Consider the following 20,720-nt stretch of genomic DNA (forward strand, 5'->3'; position numbering starts at 1 on the left):
ATGATGGTGGTGGTGGTGGTGGTTTGGACCGTTAGTTGGCCCCAACGCCAGCGGGAGCGTTGTCCGGGCACTGCGCGTTACTATTCCCCATCCTCTTTCTCTTCCCTTCCCTCTTTTACCGCCGCATTTCTCTTCTCTTACACGACGCGTTCTCTCTCCTTCTCTCCTCTCTTCTTTCTATACCTCTCGGTCAAGCCCGCATTCATTCTACCGCGGACTTCCCCGTGCCGGACGACCCTCGTCGCTGAACCAATATGGCCGATGGAGTCTGGTACCACCTTCCTCCGTCGCATCCGTAAAAAAGTGCACCAGCCACGAAGAATCTGCGTTTTGCACTCTTTAATCTTCAGTTATTCGCCGTATTTCATCTTATTCGAGGAATTTCGCTCATTCGAGGAGGATGTTCAGATTCTTCGTCTGGTTTCTCGATTGACTCGGACTCGGCTTCGAGAACTCTTTATCGATCAAATTCCTGTCCTTAATATCTATAAAATTCATATATAATGCAATATCGATAGGAAACAATTCTATAAAAATTAAAATTCTTTCTACTTAAGATACTTTGATATATATTTTTACATCGGTTTTTTATTTTTATAATTATTTCACATTGTGCAGGAATAAAGCGTAAGAATGAAATGTTTTTCAGACGAATGTATTTAGGTCGTTTCTATTCATATATTTTGCGCATAGTTAATTATTCATACGAGAATGCAAGATACAAATTCCACGTGGTTAGATATTTTGCCATCATTTGCGGAATAATTTGGCATTGAAGGCAGCAAATGATTTTTACTGCGATTTACAATATTATCTACTATGATGTTTTAATGGTTTTTCTCAAATTTTTAGAATTGTAGAATTTATATTGCCCGTAAACCTAAAAAGTAATAAACAAGTCTTTCATTCTAAAATACAATAATGGCTATTACAGTAACTATGGGATAAATGCCGACAGCAAGCGTTCACTATCAATCATTTGTACTTTCTCAACACGTTTTCTCAACGACGTTTAAAAAAATTGTCTTGTAAACATTGTCTTGTAACCTTGGAAGGGAAAATTATAAACCAATAAAGTGATTTTTTTTTCACAACACAATACATCTTAGAAACTGATATTGCGTCAACAGAGATGGTATTCATAAGACATACCAGCAAAGACTCTATTATCACACATACAGCTTAATAAGATAATCTGCTCAGAGATAGATTCGTTAAAACTTACATGAGTCAATCTATATTTCTGGAAATTAAATTAAGATATTAATCTCACGACATAATTTAATTTAATTGCGTTAGTATGATTAATAAAATTAGCAGTGGATAGAAATTTTTAATTTAATTAAAAATTTCGCAATTATTTTTTACAATTATCTTATATGCCAAATTTAATTTTAAAAAATTTCTCTTTGATATCTTAGAGTTTGTGCAGCACTAAAGATATATATTCAAAGATACTTGTAAAGATACGAATTGATTGAAGCGCGTGATGATTCGCACTGAATAATTTCACCAAAAGAACAAATGTAATATGTAGTTATTAGATCGAATGTTCATTTCGAGACTGTCGACGAACGACATTGTTAAACGAACTGAGTGCCGACTTGATCGCTGGGCCAGTGGGTCCCCTCGTCTGCTTCTCTCCGCAAGGATAACAGTTCACGGGTACCGTTCACGCTAACGTTATCCACGCCGTTTTAACATCGTATCTCCAACTTCGTCATGATAATCGAAAGTAAGAAAGTGAATACCTGGATGAGTGAATGTTACAAATGCGGTTACAGGCAAACACGCGGGAAAATTATTAAGTTTGTCAAAAATTGATTAGTACCGATCGCATTTTGATTTTGTTAACCGATACCAGATCGAGAAATAAATTATGTCTCGTCGAAACAATTTTTTACAATTTCGGAAATTATTAATTCGTACAAATTTTAATCAATATAAATTTTAATAAATATATCCTAAAGAAATGGGTGTAAAATTGAGCGTTTATAAGAGATAAATATTTTAAAAAATGATTAACTTTATTGACGCTTTTATGCATGCTGCAATAATTTGCTACATTATTTGACATTTATTATGGGGGTGCATTTTTACACTTACGAATTTTTTATCGGATTAAATATAGAATTATTCTCACGCGAACAGTTTTAGATGTCCGTGATGATGACAAATTGTTAGATATATAGTAAAGATCGCGCAAACGAGGGAATTGTACGTTACGAATGGAATTTTACGTTAGTTCGGTTGACGGATAACGATCGTAGAAACGCGCTACGCGGAATAATCTCCGTCGCAGCTCGTTCGTGCGTTGAACCTTTGCGATGTGACCTTGTTAAAGAAACGGCTAACGGGGACACGCTAGATCGCGATGCCGATATAACAATCCAATTCAAATGTACGACGCGCCCTTGACACGTGCGCAAATAGCGAATGGCGACAGCTCGAGCTCCGATCGCGAAATCGATAGATGGATCGTGAGATAAAACAGACATCGCTGTCACCTTGACCCTTAGGCGCGTCCACTTCGTCCGACACAATGACTGTCCTTGACTTTTCCAGAAATGCCTCGTCAATTATACTTAAAAAAATATTTGTATAAGAGAATTCTATCGAAACGTCAATGAAACATTTAGTAGTCGAATCATATGGCACTTACGATTTCCGGTCATCTTCATCATCTTTCTCGGCGGAAAATCGCCGTCGAACTCTCTCCCGCTTTAGATCTCTCGTTACGTTAGAACGAATACCAAATACGCGGCTTGACGACCTCATAAGCGAGAAGTCGGACTTATACGACTCGATGGAAGGTTGCCCGTTAGCCGGGTGATACACAAGCTCCGGCAAAAGCGCCGGGAGGCGCATCTTCTCGCGCCGACGAAAGTAGGATCGCGCTCGATTTTCACTCTCCGTGTTTTCGATTACATAAGTAGCCGTTGAACGCGAAGACGCGGCTTACGGTTTAATAAAACAGTTATGTTCGCTTACATTCGCGCCGCTGTACTCGAAGCGTGCTCGTTGACTCCACCTTCGGCGACTTTATCGAATTAATGTATCGAGTGCATTGTGTTCATCGGCGGATATTACGACGTATCTCATTAATTTACGCGCAAGACACGAAAGAGCTACGTTTACAGAATTAATATGCCAATCGAAAGCCGATTAAACGTTAATTAAGATGCAAGAACTACAAGCGAATGCGAAATAAATCGCAAGAGTTCCATGTCATTTACTATATTATTATATAATTGTTCCAAGGAGAACAATGTTTAAGCGGGATGTATCCAAAGTCGCATTTATACTCTACCTTATAATGATACGATTTCCATGGATTCGATAATCTAGATCCAACTTTATCGAGAAATCGCGAGATCATCTTTGCTTAGCTTTATTTTTCCTCACGTATATATTTTAAACGGATTCAGCGAAATTAATTTCTCTTAATTTGCAAGCAAGGGTTTCAACTCTAACCTCCCCCTCCCCCCTCCCCCAGGATCCGTCAGTGGTCGTCGTTAATAATATGTTTCTCAATGGTTTTCCTGAGGGCCAATCGAGGTCCCTCGCTAAACGGTGGGCACTTTCGCTCATCATGTCCTTGGGAAGGTTGAACGCATCTGACGATCCAGGGGATTACCTTACCGTATGCGTAACGCGCAGTGCGACACGATACGTTCCGTTAGAATGACCCTACTGACTCGATTCGCCGGCACCGAACAAACAAGTGCAACCAGCTCGAGGCGAATAATTGCACCGACGATAAAATTTATACATTCATTGATTATTATTTTATCATAAATTTAATGATTTATTTCCACTCCTTCAATTTATATCTTCAAAAAAAAAAAATGAAGATGTGGTGCAAAATTTTATATTGAAACTTTTTTTTCAATCTTGTTTAATTATATTAAAACGATTCAGAAATAAACTTTTCAATCGGTGCATATTAATACAAAGAAAAAATTTCATTTGAATCTGTTTATTCTGTTTAATCATGTTTTAAATATAACGTAGTATTTATGTTTTCCCATTTCATGATGTACTTACTTGAGCATATCCAGATTTTAATATAATGTAAAGGAAATAAGGATAACGCATTTGATCTCGATTATTTTAATAAGACGAAGAGCAGATTTAAGTATCCACGAAAGATTTTCCTTGCTTATGATTTATTTATTGAAACACCGGTTATTTTTATCGATATGATTATGTTCGTCTATTACGATCTTATAATTGCCCTTTTTTATGCATCGAAAGATGAAGAAAAAATCGGAAACTGACGTTCTAGAAAGAAGTAGCCTCGTCCAAGACATAATGCATGACAATACTGAAAGCTCGTAAGGATCTCTGCATATATAATAACCACTGGTTTGTCATGCAAATACTCCACGCATACATCATTGCGCGCCCGGCATGCTTGTTCTATCCGTCTAACGGTGCCTGGGTCATAACATTTGGTGATTAGCTAACTCTGATTGCGCAATGAGTTAAGCAACGCGGCAACATGATCCGTAAAAGTGTTACGGCTGTGGAATAAATACCTCGCGTCCCTCCCTTCTGTCGTAATTCCTTTTTCAATCCTTCTCCGTCGTATCGCCTCTCTGTCGTAGGAGCGACCCAAGAACGCGAGACGGAAAGAGACGGATTACTCTCGAACTCTCACCCACAGCCTTGACCCACTGAACCCAAGTGAATCTCGATCTCACCGAATCTTTTCCCAGCGGATCGCAAATAAATTTCGATCACGCTTGGATGGGTTTTTGAAAGGAGATAAATTAGTGGTGTACTCGAAAGAGGAACGCAATTCGTAAAAAAAAATCGCTATTTATAAAAATTTACAACTCGACTGTTCTTCTCATTGAAATTTCATTTAAATACGCGCTTTCCATTTTATTTTTACATGTTACATATATATATATATATATATATATATATATATATATATATAATGAACGGTTTATTATTCGATTCCATTTGTTTGCGCCTCTTCACGCATCATCAGGGTACGATAAGCTGCAGACTCGGTGAAAATTGTATTACCGATATTATCTAACGATGGAAAGTAGCGCAAGGCCGCTTTCTTCTTACTCAACCGACTATTACACCTGAACACTGTAACACGCCGGCAAGCTCTTTCTCTTTTCGAACCGTCGTCTGTCCGCGGAAGCGAGAAATTAATGCGGTCGTCGAAGAATCATTCCTCGCGAGAAGAAGGAACGCATGGAAAAGTGGATTTTCACTCTCAAATACCTTTTTAAAGCTACGAGTCGATTTTTTAGAAGATTTTTATACGTGTATATACATGTGTATATGTATATACGTGCGTATTCTCTCTACGTGATTGCTGAAACACGCCAAGAAACCAGATCGTCAATATTTTCATTTGCATTACAAATAAATCTCGTTTTATCTATATTCGACATTGAGAATGTCGAGTCCACTTTTCCTCCTTTTCGTACATTACGAAACAAGATTGAAAATTTCCATACGCAATTACCTGTTTTTTTAGCATTTTGTATCCATTTCCTATTCATCATAAACATTCAATTTCATAGCAGTTAATTATTAATAGATAATCCAGAAATAGTAGCATTATTATAATGAATGTAGATATTGACGCCAAGTATTGAAAATATTAAATAGAAAAATATTACAACTTTACACTTGAGATTATCGAAAAAAAGTATCAAGAGTTTAATTTTACATGGTTTTTTTTTATCGTAACCCTCGTACGAATAATTCATATTAATCTCGACTTGCGAATAGAGAAAGAAAAAAAAAATATAAATGAAGATTGAAAACGCATACATCAGGATGCGTAATGCTTGTTATTACACGTGTCTCTTCCGTGGTAACGGGATAAGGAACCAAACCGACCGGCCTACTTACGCACGGACGTTCACGTACATTGAGCCGAGTCCGCGTCCCACGAATCGCCTTAAGATCCAAGACGCGCATGTGAGCGACACGCACGTAATCCCAACAATTTATGGCTGAAATTCCAAACAGTCACCGTAGGCTATTCGCGAGGTTAAAACAGTTTTCTCTATCATTAATTAACGAAAATGTGCAGATTTGGATCGTGTGAAAGTTTTAAATTATTAATTTTTATATATTTTTATCAAGTTTTAATTTATTTCTCTTTCGTGTCATACGATATTGCGCCAATATTCCATGATAAAAGCACATGTCGAAATACAGATTATTTGTAATTATTTGTCGGATTCGGTATATTTTATAAAGAAATTGTATCGAGAAATACTTGCTCGATCGAAAGCTTTCTAGAGACTTATAATGTACATGAATTTTTTGTTTCAGTTTAATATAGAAAAGAATCGAGAAGATTGAGATATTTGCCAGACAATAAGAAAGAAGTATGCGAAATAAACTGGGAACAAGAAAATCGATTCGATGGATTTTTTCTCCATTTTGGCACCGTGCTACAAGATCGACATGCGTAGTTATTCGACGCGAATCGCTTCTTCGCGCGGTGAGCATCCAGACCAGCCAACAGGTACGCGAAAGAATTTCATAATTTGCTGAACTGGCAACATAGCGGCTAACAAGAGCAAAGTTGCGATGCTCGGTGGCTCGTCAAAAACCAATTTCAGCTTGTCGCGAAGCCGCAGGTTGGAAGCAAAAAGAAGCGACCATTGATTAGCTCCAATTTTATAACGCAACCGATATATAACGCTGGCTCCCGTGGTCGATATTTTTTCCACGCGATATAATTACAAATATTTTACATTTTTCAATAATTTATAGCAATTGAGATTAATTTTATTCTCTTCTATAGATTTATAACATTTACATTATTATGCTACCCATGTAATCTTTCGGATATCGAACGACGAATATTTTTTAATTGTATATATATGTCATGGGAATTTCAAATTCTTTTAAATTTAAAACAAGCACAACTTATAGTTTCCAGATAAATTTGTTGTAGTTTCTCAATCGTTCTATTACATCTTTTATACGATGGCGCATTCTCTTTCGTGACCTCGCTCTTATTTCGAATGAAAGTTCGTCGACTTCGACATTGAATTTTAGTGCTCGGCAGGTTTTCGTTTCGTAATGCCATCACGTGATTTCACCGCGTGGTTCGTAATGCTGGGCCTACATACACGCGCCTACGTGGGCCGACTAAACGTCTTACGTACTCCTGGCCTCTCGTCTACCCAAGCATTTGAATCTCCTATTACGCCTTCGATTTCTTCGCACGTAGCGTAATCAAGTGTACCTCAATTAATGTTTTTATGCATCCACGATATTACAGATGCCAAAAGTAAAAATTTGTCTAACACACAAAGATTAGACACACACACACAAACATCTTACAAATTGTATTACATATAATAATATTTGAATAATTATATTATGCTGCTCGAGTCGTACGATTTTGTACAAAAGGTATCCTATTTAATTATTACATTTTTAATATTTAAATATTAGATAATTAATTAATTAGATAATTAATTTAATAAATAATATATTAAATGATTTGAATATAGTTTATATAATCAAAACTCATCATTTATCATAGGTTCAAATTTTCAATCAGATCACTCAGAAATGACTTGAATTCTGATATCATTATTAATTATCTTTTTAATCCTTAGTCTTGTATATATACATATATACATACATTCGATATTGTATATATATTCGACGAATTCAACGGCATACTGAAATTAAATTCGCGACATTGCGTTACTTTGTATCGCACGTGTATATGTGTGCGTTTGGCGATTGCTTTGTACGAATCTACCAACGAAAGAGATATCGCGCGGATTTCTCGGCGCGCGCGAGCGTGCAGTGGTACGCGCAAGACCTTCACCATGAAGATCTTGAACCATAGCCGGCGCACCGCGAGACCGGTACCAAGATGGCGGCCATGGCCGAGGAACGAGCGAGCCGCAGCCTCGGCGGCGATTGTGTAATGGCGACTCGAGTCTCTCGCGGAGCCCGAGAAAGGTGAATGTCCTGCGAGGCTCGTGCCCCCCCTCCCCCCTCCCGCCCCTTTCCTCGTCTCCTGCAGTCTCTTCTCGCGTCCCCTCTTTCTCTCTCTCTCTTTCTCTCTCTCTCTCTCTCTCTCTCTCGCTCTCTCTCTCTCTCTTCGTTCTTTTTCTCTCGCGGACTCGTCTTTATCCTCGCTACCACGGGACGAATGCCAGCCGAGGCTAGCGAAGGCTACGAAGCTCGCCGAAGCGAACAAGTGCGCTACCGACTGACGTGGAACCTCATTTCGGCTAGATGTCATCGCCCTCGCGTAGGTAAACAACGTTTACCGCGGCGTTTCCTTCCCCTCTCCTCGCTATTCAATTCCGGATTCGCAAGCATGATATTCATGTTCTCCAATAAGTAAATGAAATGTCCTTTCCTCCGCGAAATCTTTTACGGCAATCTTTTATACCGTAATTTTCGCACAAAATTTGACAATTGAAAAAATCTAGACTTATATTTATTTACTCCTTTTCTTATCACGAAGAAAAACATTCAATTACGTAATCTGTATCTATGTAATCCCATTACATCATCGGTTCTTACCCTTTATCTGTAATCATTTTTATCATCGATATCAATTGAGGCACGCGAGAAAATGCATTGATCTCTACGTTATAATTTATACTTGACCTTTATCTTGACCCGAGTTATCTTGACCGTCAATCACACAATTTTTCTGCATGCATTTTACAAAGCAAACGCGATCATTCTTTCTTTAAACACATCGTTTTTATATTTTGATAGATTATAAATGTATAAATAATGTATGCGAAACATTTTTCGAATAATATATGCAAATCGTTACATTAAGTAGAGTTTTTGTAAATAATTTAATAGCAGTTTTTAAAAAGACGGCGCCTGTCGTCATGACGAGCCGCGATTAATGAAATTCATTCAGTGAAAAACAATGCTGGAGAAAAGCCTTCGGTAACGATGAAAAACCGTGCATCGCACAAAATGGCGCCGGTGCGTTTCACGGCATGGAATCTGATATTACCTCACCGTAGCCGCGGCAGTGACAGTGGCCTTCTCTCTTCCGTTCCCCTTTTTCTCCTCTCTAATCTTTTCTTCATCCGTCTATTTCTGATGTCAAGTCCTCCTTTTTCATTTTACCGATGGCCGAACGTGTTGCATTGCCACACGGAAGTTGTATTAATTGTAAGCATTACTTATAATAGTAAAATCGAAAAAATCTCATAAGAAATCTCCAACAATTGAACTAGGATATTTTGATAATATAATATATCGAATCTCGCTCTATTGTTCGTTATAAAAATCTTGAAAAAAACAAATGTCTCTAAAATTATCTTGAAAAATTCTTTCTAATACATCGAAGTGTTCGTGTATTCATTTTAGATAAGAATCGCGAAGGATCAAAGCTTGTATAGCTTAATAACTTTTTTTATTTATAATGACGATGACGACGATACTGACAATTCTTGATTTGACTCGAGGAATATAATAGCGTGGTGTAGATGAGAAATGATATACTTCATATCGACATTTTCGATATGGGAAGAATTCGAACGCTCGTCGTGACTCACAAGTGTGCCATGCGTGAACCGCAAGCCCGATGAAATAATCACCTCATCCATATTTAAAAGCGCGTATCTTACTATGAAAATTGTGTCATATTCTTCACACGATTACGTTGCACATCCTCGCGCAAAATATACGTGTATATTCGCATTATTCTTACGGCCGGGAAATAAAATGTCTCTCGCGCAAATTTACGAGTAGAAATGTCGGAGCGTGGAACGCGCGTAAGCCACAACCATCATTCGCGATATGTTAATCCTGTCTCGGAGAGCGACATTATGTACATTATTCATGTACCAGGTTGAACGACAAGGGGCAAAGAGTTCCGTGCACGCGATTGTACTTCCTTCCGGTTAACCGACGAAGAAATCGTTTATAATATCTAATTGAATGAGTTGAGTAGAGTTTAATGTTAATCAAATGACTTTGTAAAACAAGTATTTTATCAAATTCAATCTTTCGTTTTTAATTCTTCAAACAACTCAATAAAAAGTACATATAAACAACTTAATATATGTAATTTGAAGAAAAAGAAGCGAACAATTTCATCAGCAAGCAAAAACGAAGTAACGAGAAACGAGACGAATAAGTTGATGTAATTATTGGCAAAGTTTACAACAGATATTGAAATATTCGTAAGCTCGTTAATACAGATTTGTGTGAAGAATGTATTATTGCATTTTTTTTCCGGAACTATTAAATAAGTTCCAAAATTTATTGAGATAAATATACGTGTCTTAAGTATATTTATAATATATATATATATATATATATATATATATATCTCGATAATTATGAATTAGATGCCAAGATGATACTAGAATACTACTTAAAATTAAATGTATTAAAGATCGATTTAATTAATTATTTTCACTTAATTAATTATTTAAAGTTAAAAGAAGTTGTAGAAAAGAAGTGTCTCTCGTTTGCAATTGCTCGCAGCTTAAAAGTCACAAATTTCACAAGAAGAAAGAAAGAGAATGAAGGGAAAGAGGGGTGCAGGGGGGGAAAAATATTCGCGGGGCAAATACGCAATCGTACGGTGCGGACCGAGTCCCGTGGGGCGCGAGGATGTGAAAACGCTGCGGTACAAGAGAGGACTCTCTCGAGGGAAAGAAACGGGATCAGAAGGTCACTGCCGAGGCACAGGCGCGCAGTTTCCTTCTTGATGCTCGCCTCGTTAAAGATCGCCGGAGGGTCGGATTCCCTCGCACCCCGTTCCAGCGCTTCCCCCTCCCCTCCCCCTTCCCCCGGGGAGCCGCATGCGAATCCCGCGGGCGCGAGCGGTGCGTTCCTCCTCCTCGGCATGCGGTAGGTGGGTGTGTAGGACATAGCGGACTCCTGCAGTCAAGGACACGTTCCGCTTGCCCACACAATCGCGTCTCACGTTCACCGTCTCACCCCTTCCCGTCTCGTCGTGTCGCGTTGCTCCGACTCTGCATGTATGTATACATGTGAACGTCGATTTGCTCGCTCTCGTTCGCTCGTGTGGGAAACGAAGTTTATCCCTCTTGTTAAAGAGGAATATATAATATATAATATTTGCAGAAATTTTTTTCCCATTGTTATATTTTCTTTCATCTTTTTACGAGGAGCGTAAAATTGTCGGTTTAACGAAATCGAGAAAAAAAAAATTGTTTACACTTCTCGAGATTAACGTTAGGATCGCAAAAGGATTAAGTTTAGGTGCCATTTCAATTCAGTATATTTTCTCTCGTTGTTCAAGAACGTGCCAGGGATAAATCTGTTTTTCTTTCTCGCAGAAATGTGTCACGTGACCCGTTTCCGCTCGCGTCCTTCGTATTATCGTAATGCGAATAGAATTACCATTTGCCTGGCGTATTACAAAGTTGCGAGGCAAATATGCCGATTGCCTTCAGGGACACGTTTACCCTCTATCCTGTTAGCGGGCAGAAGAATGCCGAGCGAGAGAGAAAGAGAGAGACGCGCTCTCGTTGGCGAAGGATTCTCACGACGTCGCTTCGCTCGCCTCGAAGATCCCGATCATTCTCGGATCCATTAAAACGAGTCGGCGGCGAGCGCGACAAAAGGACTCGCGGTCATCCGTTGCGCGAAATACCATACAATTTCGCGGCGAATCACATCCGCCGATCCTTTTTTTTTCCCGCTCTCATGTCCTTAGGCGAGCATTACCGCTCGACGGATGTGCGTATACAGTGACTTTAAGATTCCTATTTCCTCGCATCCGTATTAAAGTATAAAACGCGCCGCATAAATAACGAGAATTTGAGCTTATTATTTTTTTTATTAATCTATCTTATGCTATTTTTGATGTACGAAGGAAATAAAACTAGTGTATTTCGCAAAAATCTCTACATGATATCTTGCTTGATAATTCGATGTAATTATGGTGAGCAATCGAGAGTCTTGAGCAGTCTTCCGAGGAAACTACACGCGTAATCCGTACCGTGTAGCTTATTTCGCATGGCGAAACTTTTATGATGATTCAATTTAAGCTGTACATACATATATATGTATACAGAACGTTAATTGGCTAATTGGCACGAGCATGCTCGATGAGATAAGTCGTTGCGAGATAAATATACATGAGAAATTAATCAAAAGCTATTATGTTTCTTTATCTTTATACCAACATTTTTTCGCATAAACGTGTTAACGATCCATATCACTTTGGTGCAAGCAAGACCTCTAGTCGAAAGAGGACGCCAATTCTCCATAATCGCTTCGATAAAATCATTATTATGCTTATCGCGTATATTTCATCTGAATTATATTTAATATTATTCATATTTTATATATGTAAAAGATAATATTGAATATTTAAGATGAAATATATATGCGCTGAGCACAATAACGATTTATTTATAAGAATGAGACGCAAAGAGAGGTGCGTTTAATTCAAAATGGTTCGTCTTAAAGAGGACCGCCTGAAGGAGTACTTGTAATAATATACTTAGACTTAATAATTATCGAGACAAAATTATTTAACAAAACAATTAAATTAATAAAATAATTTAATTAATAATAATTTAATTATTTGACAAAATAATTAAATAATAACAAAAATAATTTAGTAAACATATATGCGTATCAATATAAATTGAAAGAGATATTCCCTCTCTGCGATAACGTTTAAAACTTGAAGAGACAGCAGCTCTGTTAATTTTTATCAGTCAAATCAACTCTTTGTCGACAAATTGCATAATTTTATTTGTATTATTTCAATTGTCGCATCCAATTTACGATTGAAATTTATGGGAAAAGAATCGGCGAGCAAAAGAAACGCATCTCCTTTTGAGCCGGAAATAGACTCCTAGATACGCCGATTATTTTATCAATAGCACAATAATGCAGACTTTGCTGATAATAACAGTGCATTATCGTAACAGAGTATCCGAATACCATTATCGACGTAACATTGTAAAAGTAATAACTCGACAAGGAATAGGCAGGAATAATCGTGGATTAAAGCGGGGAATGGCGTCACGCACAGGAGTATACGCGGGGTTTGTAAAGAAGGAATGGCCGAGAAGAGAGAGGAGGCGGACAAGGAGGAGGAGAGGAAGACGAGAAGCGACCGACAGAGTAGAATAGGACTTGAAGGAGCGAAGAAAGAGAGAAGGGGCAGAGGAAGTGAAGCGAATTAGCGAAGGTATACGACCGAAAAGGAGGCCACGATCGTTCGAGTAAACAAGTGTCTTGTCCGAGAGACCAGTTCCACCTTCTCCTCCTCCTCCTTCTCCCTTGTTCTTGATTTGCGAGTCCTGTCGCCGTGGCCTTTAACGCGCGAGCGGTAATCGGCTTCAAAAGTACCCGCGTTATCATTCCGGATGCCGTCGCGCGTTGATCGCGACGTGAAATTCTCGAGGCACAGAACGGATATGTATCAAAGTGGCCAGGCCACTGCTACTTGTCAAAGGAGACACTCGCAACTCTGGATACGAAATAACGAATCTTCAATGCTCGCGACCGTGAAAAGACATCGACAACAAAGCCGCCGTTATATCTGGACGTGAAAATTGTTTTTGTCCACCACTGTCATATAAGTTATATTTTTTTCTCTCCCTCTTTTTTTAAAGAATGTACTCTCTCGTTTATTTGTATTAAAAAAAAAATTTGCGATTTAAAAGTATCGCATTTGTTGAGGAAATAGAATCTTTCAAGATCGAGATTCGAATTTTATATAATGTATAATGACTCGTGTCTCTAGTATAACGGCCGCGGATGCAAGAGGCGCTTGTGATTCATCTAACATCTGTTATGAATTCAAGATTCAAGCGCTTAAATCACATCGAGTGATTATTTATATAACATTGCGTCATAGAGCAATAATACAAAAAAAATATCAATTACCTTTTGCTGTAATTTATGATATTTATAAAGCTATTCACACATGGCATCTCGTTAATACACCTATACGAGAAGTGAATTTTTTCCAAACGCGCAGATGTTTAATATCCCTCTTCAAATTTCAATTGTAAGAAAATATATCCTTAACGAATATAAATCCTTATCGACCTATTCTTAATCCGTTATACATTACAGTCCAAGATTTGATTTTGCCAAGGTCAGAGAACCGCAGAATTGAATCATTATACGGCTAATGAAAGTCTTCGTGCGCAGAACTATCGACACGAAAAGCAAATGAAGGAGAAAAAAAGTTGTAGCTGTTGCAGTTTTATAGATTTAGCCTCTTGATCATTCAACACGATCTCTCTCTCTCTCTCTCTCTCTCTCTCTCTCTCTCTCTCTTTCTCTCTCTCTCTCTCTCTCTCTCTTTCTCTCTCTCTCAAGATCAAGGCCCCACGATATTAACATGATTGCCGCATAAGAAAACAATCTGGATTAGTATCGTGCACGCGTGTAATATCGCGCGCGCGCACACTTTGCACGCGTGTGTGTGTACGTTATACACCAATCGAATGCCGATTCCAGTCGACCAGATCGAACGGCCGGCCAATCGAGCCCGGTCATGTGAGTCAGTAAGACATTTGCTCTGCATGCCACACCCGACACCCGGAATGCATTGTGTGCATTCCGTGTCGTGCTTTAATGACGGGCGACACGTTCAAGGATTTATGCCGACTTTTCCTTCAGAGTCGTCTCGCAATGAGATTCAAATCGCTCATCATCATTTTCGATTTAAAAGATAGTCTCCGAAGAAATTGGAATTTTTTATTTCTGTTTTCGCGCCTATTTAATTCTTCAAATAAATAACGTCGCTATTAATAAGTTATTGGAGCTGTAGAGATATAAATGAATAGCGAAATAAAATAAAAAATTATCACCTTGATTAATTCTAATTTCTTTTCTTTAATAGAAATGTTATTTGAGACTTGTTGATAAATTGTCGATGTTAAAAATTAAAAAACAGGTATAGGTATACAGATAATGTGAAATACATGTTTCCATAAATTTCCACAACGAGGTTCTATATGATAATTAATTAAATTTTATTTTAAAAAAATTGAATGTCGCGATGATTATCGGCATTGAATATTGAATGCGATACTGGATATACTAGTCAATTTGATGCTTCGTATATTAATATGAATACGAAATATTCTGACAGTAGAACCTTGGACTACTTGTGAAGCTAGAAAATGGCAGCTAGTTTTATATATCTCTGTATTTTATATATAAAATCTAGTAATAAAATACCAGTTTTGAGCCGCTATCAGCGCGAACGACAGGTTATCGTTCAACATATTAAATCGCAGGATGTTATTCTGCTATGACAGGATTCTAACCGCGTATGCAGGAAACAAATTAAAAAAAAAAACCGATTTTAATTCTACAGGAATTTCTCGTCGCGGACATATCGCGAGAAGAATACCGTTTTTTATCGCCTTTATTCGATTTTATTCTCATTTTTGAGTCGCCTCTCTTGCAAAAATTTCGCGATAAGACACATCTGTCCAATGCTCGATCCGATACAATGGCTTGTATAAATTCTAACGATATCTCGCTTCGATCGCGGGACCCTGATTCGAATCGCGTGTGTGCGTGCAATTTCACGTGTCACGCGCACACACATTTACGCACGCACACGAGCAGAGAACGGTCAAGGCCACCGTATCGACACTCGCCGGAGAATCGCGAGAAAACAGTTCTTCGACATTTTCCAATCGACTCGACCTTCGTTTTATCATGTTTACTATTGAAGAACCGACGATGACGAGAGCGAAGGGACCATCGTGCGTGGCAAATTTGTTCGCCGGCGAATAAGCCATTCGCCGGGCTTGAATAGGGCTACGTTTCCATTCGCGTCAGCTGACGCTAATCGCGATTAATGTCAGCGACATTCGAAATACCATTCTCAACTTTATCCCATTAGCCGAATTATAATGAACGCGATTAGCGAATATTATGGCGAATTCTTTGCGAGAGTCCCCTTTGATTTTTCACGTCTCTCGTGCAATCTTAAAATCGCCACGAGAGTCGGATCGTGCTAAATTACGGTAAATCCGCGCATTCAGCGCGAACGGACGACGTGACTCCGTCGCTGCTATTGTCGTTTTAATTACTATCGTCGGATGGCTTTCGGGCTAAGCCAAGTCATCATCGTGCGCATCGTGCGATGAAAGGCGGAATTAAAGCCGTCGGGAGGCCTCTTCTTCAGCGTGAACCACGTGAGAAAATGCGTGCGGACGGAATAGCAGAGGGAGAGAGAGAGAGAGAGAGAGAGAGCAAGATCGGCGCTGTCGTGACTAAGCCAACTCTATTCTGCCTCTCCGAGTTACGCCAGCAGAGCAACAGCCGATGGCAGAACTAGAATTACGTTCTAGGCAACGATGAACTTGGCCCAAGAAACGGGAATGAAATTACTGCTATTGCGCTATCTCGCGTTTTTTGCCGCACGACGCACTTGCTCTCGACGGCTGTTTTATAACGTTTCTTACATTACAATAGACTATTAACAATCGAAAACTTTTTATTTAATAATAGCGTCATATTTTTATTTTATAATAGTTTTTATGTTTTCTCGTGCTTATTGTGGTGCTTCTGTTGGAGCAAAAAATCGCTTTAATATTATAATGATGATATATTGCATCAATCATATGCATCAGACAGCTATTTATAACGCGTTACTTTCATGAAAATAATACATATATTATAATACATACATATATTACTTATTAACGTGCGTATATGCTCTATTATACAGGGTGTCCCGAAACTCATAATCAATCTTTCAAAGACAGATTCCTGGGATCATCTGAAGACGATTTTTCCTCAATGAAAATGTCGAGGCACTAACAATTTTCAAATTATAAGTGATTGGAAATAAGGGGTTTTTCTAAGGGATTAAACTAAGCTTTGTAGAAATAAAATATTAACAAACCACATTCTTTTATTAATTTTAAATAAACTTTACTTTACTTGAGCTTTAATTTAAGGCTTAATTGTAAAGATATATAATGACAAAAATCGGGAACATGCAAAAAATTACTTTCAAAAATGGCCTTCGACATTTTCGCTGAGAAAAAATTGTCTCCAAATGATCCCAGGAATCTGTCTTTGAAAGATTGATTATGAGTTTTGGGACACCCTGTATATATACACATACATTAATATATGTTAATACTAATAAATATTAATGAATTAATATATATAATGTAACGAACATATCAATATAATATTAATAATTACATATAACAAAAATATTACTATCAAACTTTTCTTTTTCTCATTTTAAGTAAATTTTAATTTTTCTGATTTGTATAATTTTCTTAAAAATTGCAATAATCAATTCTCGAACATCATCTGACATTATGCGCGCACTTTTTTATTGTATCTTCTAAAAGAGAAGATCTTTTACTTATTGTTTGTCAAGTGCCTGAGAGCAGAAAAAATCGCTCCATGTTTACAGTTATTTAAAAAAAGGAAACTTTCTCCGTATATCGATAGACAAAGGTCGCTGGTACCGTAAATTACGCATTCTATATTCGTCTCTCTAAAAAAATTTTAGCAATACTTAAAAATGTGGGAGGCCGGACGTCTCAATACTCGTAACGTTTTTTTCTTCAATAGAATTACTTTGTCACGCTAATCTGATTTATTTGTCACCCTCAATAATGCTTTAGTGAATAAACGGATCTTTAAACCTATAAAAATACCGAAACTCGAACATGGTTTGCTTTTTTAAACTAACATAAATGACTGTCTGGTTATATAGATGTATCTTTTTTATGTTTCCTCAATTGTTCTCTGATCTTTAATGACTCGAGTATATAAATAATGTCAAAATACAACTTACTTTCAGCAAAAATCTATTCTAAAAAGAAACATATAAATAGTATTACATATAAATACATGAAGCGTTGATTTATTATAATATTGATTATGTATAATTATAATATTTTTTAATCGTATAAAATTACGTTATTAGTAGTTACTTGATTATCTATTAGGAGCAATGATTATTTGCGAAATCAAGATGCACACGAATAATTATATTTTATAATGTTTTTTTTAACACCTAAGTTTTGATTGAAAACTAATTTAGTACAAAAGTCAACTAGTAAAGGAGACATAAATTAAATAAAGATTTATTACGCTAAAAGCCGCTTAAAAAAAGAGATTTTGGGATATGTTATAAAAACCATGCTCGGACCATGTGACATCTTTGTTTCGTTTATGACTTGAAGCTCGAATCAGCTCGGAAAAGTATTCAAAGAAGGTTGAAATAAGATTCAGGCTACTAATTATAGCGAAGACATTTAAAGTATAGTAAATTGTAACAAGGAAAGATCCTGAAAAAAAATTAAAAAATTAAAAAATATGAAATTTAAAAAATGTATAGGGAGAGAAAGAGAATATCTCAATAAGCAATATTTCCGATCTTTTTCCGCCTAAGATGGCAGCTAATAACTTTCTTCGAAAGCTACCGACTCGGTGAAGAAAACCCACCGCTGCTGGAGGGACTTGGCAAGATACGCGCGCGCGAGGCCAAGCGAGGCGAGGCGAGACGAAGCGAAGCGAAGGAAGCGGCGCTGGATACAAGAGCGTTCTTAGGTCATTGACTGCCGGTGGCCGCTGATCTGCGAGTATCCAAGGACAGCCGCTCCGACGCTCGCGACGTCTCTTTCTCCGCTCCTCTCTCTCTCTCTCTCTTTCTTTCTACGTCCTCCTCTCGCCTCCCATCTTTGCCTCCTTCTCTCCACCTCTTCTTCCACCTCTTCGTCTCGTTCCTCGCTCCTTTCTGCTACTTTTAAAATCCGCCGTCTCGGCTATCTGTCTTAACAGCGAATCAAAAAGAGGGGTATCTTTTATTCATCCGTATCGGCTAATCGCCAATTAATTCGTCTATTACCCATGTTTCCCGCTCGACGATCGCACTCTTTGCTCATTATATTTGCAAATCTAGGAAACTAACTATAATGCGGGTGGTTTTTTTTTTCCTCGATTCTGCCTTCAGACAACGTTGACATGCATGGCGCCGCGCGCGTGCATATTATTCCATATTTTTAGATTATTAAGGCAAAGAAATATTCCTCACGTGTCGAAGCAATTAAATCGTATTGCGGAAAATACGTAAATCTTTACATATTTTTACATATCTATACGTAAATTTTATGTCTCCCATGCTGGTATATTACGTAAATAAAATAAAAATAAAAGATCCGTTTCTTGTGTCGCGCGTTTTAAATTATATTAGATATAAGGATAGAGATGACTGCAGGTAAATGTATACATATATAAATGTGTGTATATGCTACATTCTACTCCGTAATGTATCCAGGTCATGGGAAAAGGACCGGGCTGAAAAGTTTGTAGGATTTCGCGGTTGCCTTCTTTCGTGCGGCACGCATTTCCGTTTCGCGCATTATCGACACGGTCTAATCCGGCGAAATAATAATGTAGATCACTAGAATGGTACTTTGTATTAAATCTGAACAAAGTCAAATTTGTTTCACGCGCGCGCACATTCGTGACATTCTCCGTAGAGAATAATGAAAATATACGTCATGTATATTTTACAATCTTATATTAGTCGCTAAATGTTCTTAATTGCTTTTCTCTTTGTCAATGTTCCAAAAAAATATCTTGCTTTTTTCACAAAGCTTACTATTTTTACATTATTACAAATATTTCATTATCGGCTTAAATATTAGTTTATCGATAGCATTTATATTTCTTTATGTTTGGATGGGTATTGCTAAAATCTTTCCACGATAAAGCAGATCTTTGTCTATATCAAATTATTTTTCTCAAATAGGATAAACCCCGCCGTCAATAGATAAACCGCAAATTTACACCAATTTCATCTTTTATGCCGCGAAAGAGAGAATTTCGGCCACCATGTGAGACTCTTTTCACGTCGGAAACCGGAAAGGGGTCTCGCAGGATAGGGGTAACTCCGACACTGAAAAACCATCGGATCGGTTCTTGAATATTGAATGGGTTCATTTTCTGTGAACCGTTGATCTAAGTTTTCTATAGAGGGTCGATTCAGAGGCAAAGAAACTAGATCGATATCGTGAGAACGAAATATCCGTAACAACAGCCAAGAATATATGAAAATCTGGCTACAGGTCATGGGGATAATCTTTTTATTTTGACATCACGCCTTTCGAAAAATACTAAAGTATATTTTTACGCGATTAAAAACTATACGATGAATGAATCTAAATACCATACGTTACCTCCCCCGCCCCTATTTCTTTTTTATTAAATATATAGAAATTATATTAATTCTTTTATCTTGTATCAAATTAAAAGATACATGATCGATAATTTATTAAAATGAATTAACACACACACACATATAGAAATATTACACTATTCTATTACGATTTTATATATATTATAATTTACAGTCCACACAAGAAAAATTATTAAAAAAATTTGCAATACGTTAAATGTTTTTTTCGCACATATAAAATTAATTAAGCTTAAAAATCTTTTTACAAAAAGTTTTCTTAAAAGTCTCTATATCGATTACTAATGTTTGAAAAATATTCAAAGCCTTCTTATTTCTTTTCGATCTTATTAATTTACGTTTTTCTTTTTGGAGGAAGCGCGCGACGAGAAGAGTCTAAAAATTTTCCTTATTGCTCTAACGTAAACCCGATGAGCTGAATCGGTGATTCTCGAAAATTGCGTCATGGCTGGCATCGGTATACTGGCAAGGTGCCTTCCAGGAATTTGTAACGGGATTTAATTTCGTCATTCGGAATTCCGTGGCC

The 20,720-nt window shown here is 37.5% G+C and overlaps 1 long non-coding RNA gene across 1 annotated transcript in view; it reads left to right on the plus strand.

The window, feature by feature from the left end:
• Positions 1-6,322: 6,322 nt before the first annotated feature.
• The window catches only part of LOC112639772, a 34,878-nt gene continuing 20,480 nt past the window's right edge, over positions 6,323-20,720 (plus strand). Inside the window, exon 1 of the long non-coding RNA XR_003123667.1 lies at positions 6,323-6,514. This is a non-coding gene — a long non-coding RNA (uncharacterized LOC112639772). The remainder of the gene's footprint in view (positions 6,515-20,720) is intronic.

Source organism: Camponotus floridanus, unplaced genomic scaffold (genome assembly GCF_003227725.1).
Source record: "Camponotus floridanus strain SB8 unplaced genomic scaffold, Cflo_v7.5 scaffold9, whole genome shotgun sequence".
Taxonomy (NCBI): Eukaryota; Metazoa; Arthropoda; class Insecta; order Hymenoptera; family Formicidae; genus Camponotus; species Camponotus floridanus.